Genomic DNA, 6,069 nt, shown 5'->3' on the forward strand with positions numbered 1-6,069 from the left:
AGTTCAGGACGAAATCGAGCGTCACAGATCCCCATCCCCTGGAGTGTCGTACATCGAAGGAAAGACCATGAAGTTCCCCTACTCTCTTCGCCGATGCCAGGGCCAGCAAGAAGAGGGTCTTGAGGGTCAGATCCCTGTCTGATGACTCTCGGAGTGGTTCGAAGGGTCTTCGAGTCAAACTCCTAAGGACGAGAGTCACGTCCCACTCAGGGGGCCTGAGTTCCCTGGGTGGGCAAGACCTTTCGAAGCTTCAAAAGCAAGGAGATCTCAAACAAGTTCGAGATGTCCAATCCCCTCAGTTTCAGGACTAGTGCCAGTGCGGCTCTATATCCTTTCACTGTGGGGACGGAGAGGAGCTTCTCTCGGCGAAGAAACACGAGGAAATCCGCTACCTGCTGAAGAGTGGCTCTGAGAGGAGATAAACCCCATCTACGACACCAACCACAGAAGACGGCCCACTTCCCTGGTACACAGCTGCAGAGGACAAACGACGTTTCCAGCCATCTCTGTTGCTGCGCTGCGAGAAAAGCCTCTCGTTCGCAAGAGATGGTGGATAACAGCCAGCCGTGAAGATGTAGGGACTGGACTGTTCGGTGGTACCGGTTCTACGTGCAGCTGGGTGAGAAAGGTTTGTGCCAAGGGGGAATCTCTCTCAGTTCTCCTGCGAGAAGAGCCAGCAGATTCCGGATACCAAATGGCCTGGGGCCATTTGGGAGCCACCAGGATCATCCTGAGATTCGGGGTAACCAGTGCTCGACTGATCACCTTGCGAATCAGGCTGAACGGGGGAAAGGCATACACGAAGAGGTTGTCCCACGGATGTTGAAGAGTGTCCTCTGCAGTTGCCCATGGGTCCGGCACGGCTGAAAAGAAAACCTGAAGTTTCCTGTTGTGCCGGGTGGCGAACAGATCCACGACTGGTCGCCCCCCACAGGTCGAAGAGACCTTTCCGCCACGTCCTGGTGTAGAGACCATTCGGTTCCCTATCACCTGATCCCGACGGCTGAGCTTGTCTGCTACACATTCCTCTTCCCTGGAATGTAGCATGCTGACAGCTCTATTGAGTGAGCCTCGGCCCACTCGTGCACCTGCTGAGTCAACTGTTTGTTGACGTAAGCCACCACCGTGGTGTTGTCGCACATCAACACCACTGAGTGTCCCATCAAGCGGTCCTGGAACTCTTGGAGCGCGAGAAACGCTGCCTTGAGCTCCAATACATTGATGTGAAGGTGCTTGTCGCGATCGTCCCACACGCCTGAAGTCAGCAACTCCTCCAGGTGTGCGCCCCACCCCTCGGTCGATGCGTCTGAAAACAGCTGCATCTCCGGGGGGGGGAGTGCATACAGGCACTCCCTTTAAGAGGTTCCTGTCGTCCAGCCACCAGGCTAGGTCCTGCCTCACCTCCAGTGTCAGGGACACTGGGAAGTTTGGGGGATCCGTTGCCTGTGACCAACTCTCTTTTAGTCTCCACTGAAGAGACCGCAGGTGAAGACGCCCGTGAGGGACTAACTTCTCGAGTGACGACAGGTGTCCGATCACGACTTGCCACTGCTGAGCTGCCTGTTCCTGCCGAGACAGGAACTGGTTGGCTGCCTCCCTGAATTTGCTGATCCGCGAGTCTGCGGGGAAGACTCGCCCTGCTACCGTGTTGATCAGCGTACCCAGGTACTTCATCCTCTGCTTGTTCTTGAGGATCGGACTTCTAGAAGTTCACCACGATCCCTAGATCGCGGACAAAAACTCGAGTAGTCGATCCCTGTCCTGCAGCCACTGCAAGCGGGAGCTCGCCAGGACTAACCAATCGTCGAGATACCTCATCAGACGTATCCCGTGCGAATGGGCCCAAGCAGACACCAGAGTGAACACTCGCGTGAACACCTGTGGGGCGGTTGAGAGACCGAAGCAAAGTACCCTGAATTGGTACACCGTCCCGTCGAGGATGAAGCGGAGGTACTTTCTGGAGGATTGATGGATGATGGGTATTTGGAAATACGCATCCTTCAGATCCACTGAAAGCATGAAATCGTTCTCCCTGATGGAGTCAAGCACGGAGCGTGCCGTCTCCATCGTCAACCAAGTCTGGCGAACGAACCGGTTCAGGGGAGAGAGATCTATCACGGGCGCCAGCCCCACCGTAGACTTTTCCACCAGGAAAAAAGACGACTGTAGAAGCCCGGTGACTGATCCGTGACGATCTCTACAGCTCGTTTGCTCAGCATGGACTGGATCTCCTGTCTTAGTGCTACGTCCTTCGAAGAACCTGGAACGTACGATTGCTGTTGGACCGGGTTGGAGGTGAGGGGTGGCCGAGATTCGAAGGATAATAGATATCCCTCCCGAAGGACATCTACTATCCAGGTCTCGGCGCCGTAGCGCTGCCAAGTTGTCCAATGGCTGGCCAGGCAACCCCCCACTTCCGGCAGCAGGTGAGGGGGAACGCCGTCCCTAGCATTTCCCCCCTTTCTTCGACTTCTTCCCTGACCCTCCTCACGAGAAGGAAGGCTGGGAGGAGGGCTGGTTACGGCCCCCCTTGGCAGAAGTAAAAGAAGACAGAGTCTTTCCACGGGGCTTCGACAAGGCTATCGTCTTAGCTGCCGAGGAAGCGCTAGCCGAGCTCTTTGGCTTGGCCGCAGTTCGAGGCTTTTTTTTTTTTTGCCCAGAAGCCTTCGAAACTGCCTGTGTACCAGACGGTCACTGTCATCAGTGCGCCGTCTGTCCACCGCAGCGTCCACCATCTCTCCTGGGAAGAGAGAGGAGAAACTCCGCACAGGTCCATTATGAAGTCCTAATGCCGCCTCACGCCCAGCCGCCCTGGATACTTGTGTAAGGACAGCGTCCCTACGTCGAAGTACCAGGTTGGCCCACAGGTTTACCGTCTGGTGGGCGAGGAAGGAGATGGCTCTTCCTCCAGACTGGCAAAGCCTCCTGAAGGCCGAGTCTTCTTCGGGGGAAATTCCCCCGGAGTTGGCTGCGACCTTAGACACTGTGAGGGACCACAGATCTAGCCAGGAGACGGCCTGGAAAGCTGCCATGGCAGTGGATTCCAGACCAAGTGCCTCTTGCTGCGAGAACCATAGGTTCTCAGACAGGAGCTGCTGCAGAGACACACCCGGTGTTAGCCTGGCTAACTCCGGGTTTATTTGTTTGGGCGGCATCGGATCTTCTGACGGCACGTAGAATCGCCGCTGTCGCAATAGAGGAGGCAGAAGTAGCTTGCTCGACCTGCTCGACCTGAGAGAGCCTTCCTGTCCGGAGACAAGAGACTCAACCTGGTTCAAGACAGAGTCGGCGAGCTCTGATCGCGGCAATCCCACCGTCAGTCTGGGTTCCCTCTTCAGGCCCCAAAACGACTCGAGCCGGGACGTGGGCTCGGAAGGTGGGAGTGGCAACCCTTCCCCGAGGTCGTTGTGCTGACGAATCAGCGCAATAACCTCGGCAAAGTTCCTCTGGATCTCTGGAGTCACTGCATCCCGAGGAGTAGGACCGTCCAGTCCCTCGAACAGGAGCATCTCCCGAGACCCTCCCCCCTCGAGGGGGGAAACAGCGACAGACCCCTCTCAGTCTCCTCCAGCCACTTGCGCATACGTCCTGGTCGGTCCAAGAACCGTGCCTGGCACGTAGGGCATCGTGGTGGTATCATGAGGAGCGCACCCATCACGATCACTCCTCAATACCTCGCTCCTCCTGGTGTAACCCGAGGAGGTTGAAGGCACGGGAGAGGCAGACCTGACGCTCCCCCCTCGCTCGCTGGCAGGACCAGCGTGCTTGGAGGGCTGCAGGCGATCGCCAACCCGAGGTGGTGATCGAGCTGCAGGCCTGGTCGAGCCGTCTCGCTGTGGAGAACGGCTGGACTGAGCACAGCGGCCCCAATCTCGGGTGTCAGAGGAGCTGCTGCTGGTTGCCGTACCTGACCTGCAGGCTCCACTGTCATGGTGAGACCGGTGCTTGTCCTCACGGCACGTCACGTCGCTGGTGCCAGCCATGGCTGGCACCAGCGACTGGGGGGACCTCTTCCCAGCCTCCACACGTGGCCGGTCGTGGACCGTCACGGCAGCCCGGGTAGCCAAATGGTCGCCGCGAGAGCAAAAGCTGGTCTGGTGAGAGTCGCGTGAGCGGCTGTCACCAGTCTTCCGCTCCGTGCCGTGAACCTGACGCTGAGCGAGCTCTGACGTCTGGCTCTTGGCTGCATGGTCGCTGGTAGGCGACCGTACACTCGATACCTCTCGCGAACGAGAGGCTGAGACGGAACATGATGCAGTGGCAGAGCCTCTGACACCAGGCGAGGAAGGGCCGGTGTTAGCCGGCACTCCTCTGGTCCCCGTAGTCTTCTTCCTTGCGGAAGAAGAGAGGGCGGGCGTCCCAAGGGAGCAGGAGGACCAGCGGAAGAACCCCCCGTCTCGCCGGAGCGAGACGGGCCCTTAGAAGCTCCCGAAGGAGACTTCTTAGGGGGGGAGGAGGCAACCTTCTTCTTCTTCGGCTGTGAAGCCTTAGAAGTCGAAGGGGGAGAGGCGGCAGACGACGACGACGAAGAAGACGACGAAGACACCTTCCTCCTCTTCTTCGTCAGCTTCCTGAGCACCGACGTCAAGTCTGCCGTCCAGGGCGGAGAAGGGGCTGCTGTTGCCGAAGCAACAGGGCCCGGACGCACCTGTCCGGACAGACAGCAGCGCCACGAGCAGGAACGACATCAGCAGGTGCAGGCATCACAGGAACAGCAGGAACAGTCACGGCAGGAACGGCAGGTACAGTCAAGGCAGCAGCGGTCGGCAACTTCTCAGCAATCGTCAGCGGCTGGGCAGGTACGGCAGGTGATACATCCAAGCCAGGAGGACGGACCAGCGTCACCGACATCCTCGGCAGGTCCAGGGGCGAGCTCTTCGGACATACGAAGTCTGGCCTCGGCGGCATCACACTCCCCCGAGGCACAGCGATCGGACCCTGCACCGATGAAGTTGGTGTTACAGACACCGCATGCGGGGAATACACCAGATGAGGGGGAGCGGCATAGCCTGGAGTGGTCAACGTAGTGGTGGTGGTGGTCACAGTGGCATGCGTGACCGCAACAGAGCCAGCCAGATGGTAGAGCAGCCCCTGGACACTTGGCACGCCCTGCAAGCCCAACGATACCCACACCTGGCCAAGGTCGTCCCCTCGTAGCAAGAAGCACCTGGGGAAGCAAAGGTCGGGTGGTTAGGAGGGGTCTCTACCCGCCCGCGCGGTGTAGAAAAACGGATAGAGGTCCCCGAATACAATTCCACGTCGGGGTACCGAGCCCCCTCCTCCACACTCGAAAGATCGGGTGAGGAGAAGGACCTGGATACCGCCCCCAGAGGGGAAGGAGCCAAACGTGGGAGCTGAGCCGGGGGCAGGAAAGAGGACGAAGTGTCCGTAACCAAAGGAGTCGCGGGAGAGCTTTCCGATGATTCCTTTGCAGGCCTTCGCTTCTTCCTGCCCTCGTACAAGCCCCACTGCACCTCCGATCAAGAAACACAAACATCGCACGGCTCGGCACGGGTGCATTCGCGCCACGACACTGAGCACATAACACATGGGGATCAATCTCAGGGAATGAGCGGAACTTACCGCACTTACGCCCCTCAGTTCCGGCGCACAGTCGCCGGATGATAGGAGGGCTTGGAGAATCCATGATGATCAAATCAATTCACTCGACAAAAGTAACAAAAAAAGGGAATGATTGTACTTACAATTGCTCACAAAACACAAAGAGAAACACAATGCGCGACAGTCGGACAAGCAGTTAACTACCGAACCCCTTGTTCGAAAGCTTACGACCTATCCAGCTGCCGCTAGTAACCTTCCTATTGTAGAAGGACCGAAAGTTTGTATCTCGTGTCGGAACAAATATTTTTTTAATAGCACACATCGCACATTCGACTTCTGAGTTTGCTGTTTTATTTGATAGGTATTAAACTTTATGCTATTACTTTTTTCTTTAAATGAATGATAAATAAGGAAGGAGATATACTTTAAAAACAAATAAAAAATGATATTGTTATAATACAATAAAGTTTCATACATACTTACCTGGCAGATATATACATAGCTAAG

This window comes from Macrobrachium nipponense, chromosome 13 (genome assembly GCF_015104395.2).
Source record: "Macrobrachium nipponense isolate FS-2020 chromosome 13, ASM1510439v2, whole genome shotgun sequence".
NCBI classification, from domain to species: domain Eukaryota; kingdom Metazoa; phylum Arthropoda; class Malacostraca; order Decapoda; family Palaemonidae; genus Macrobrachium; species Macrobrachium nipponense.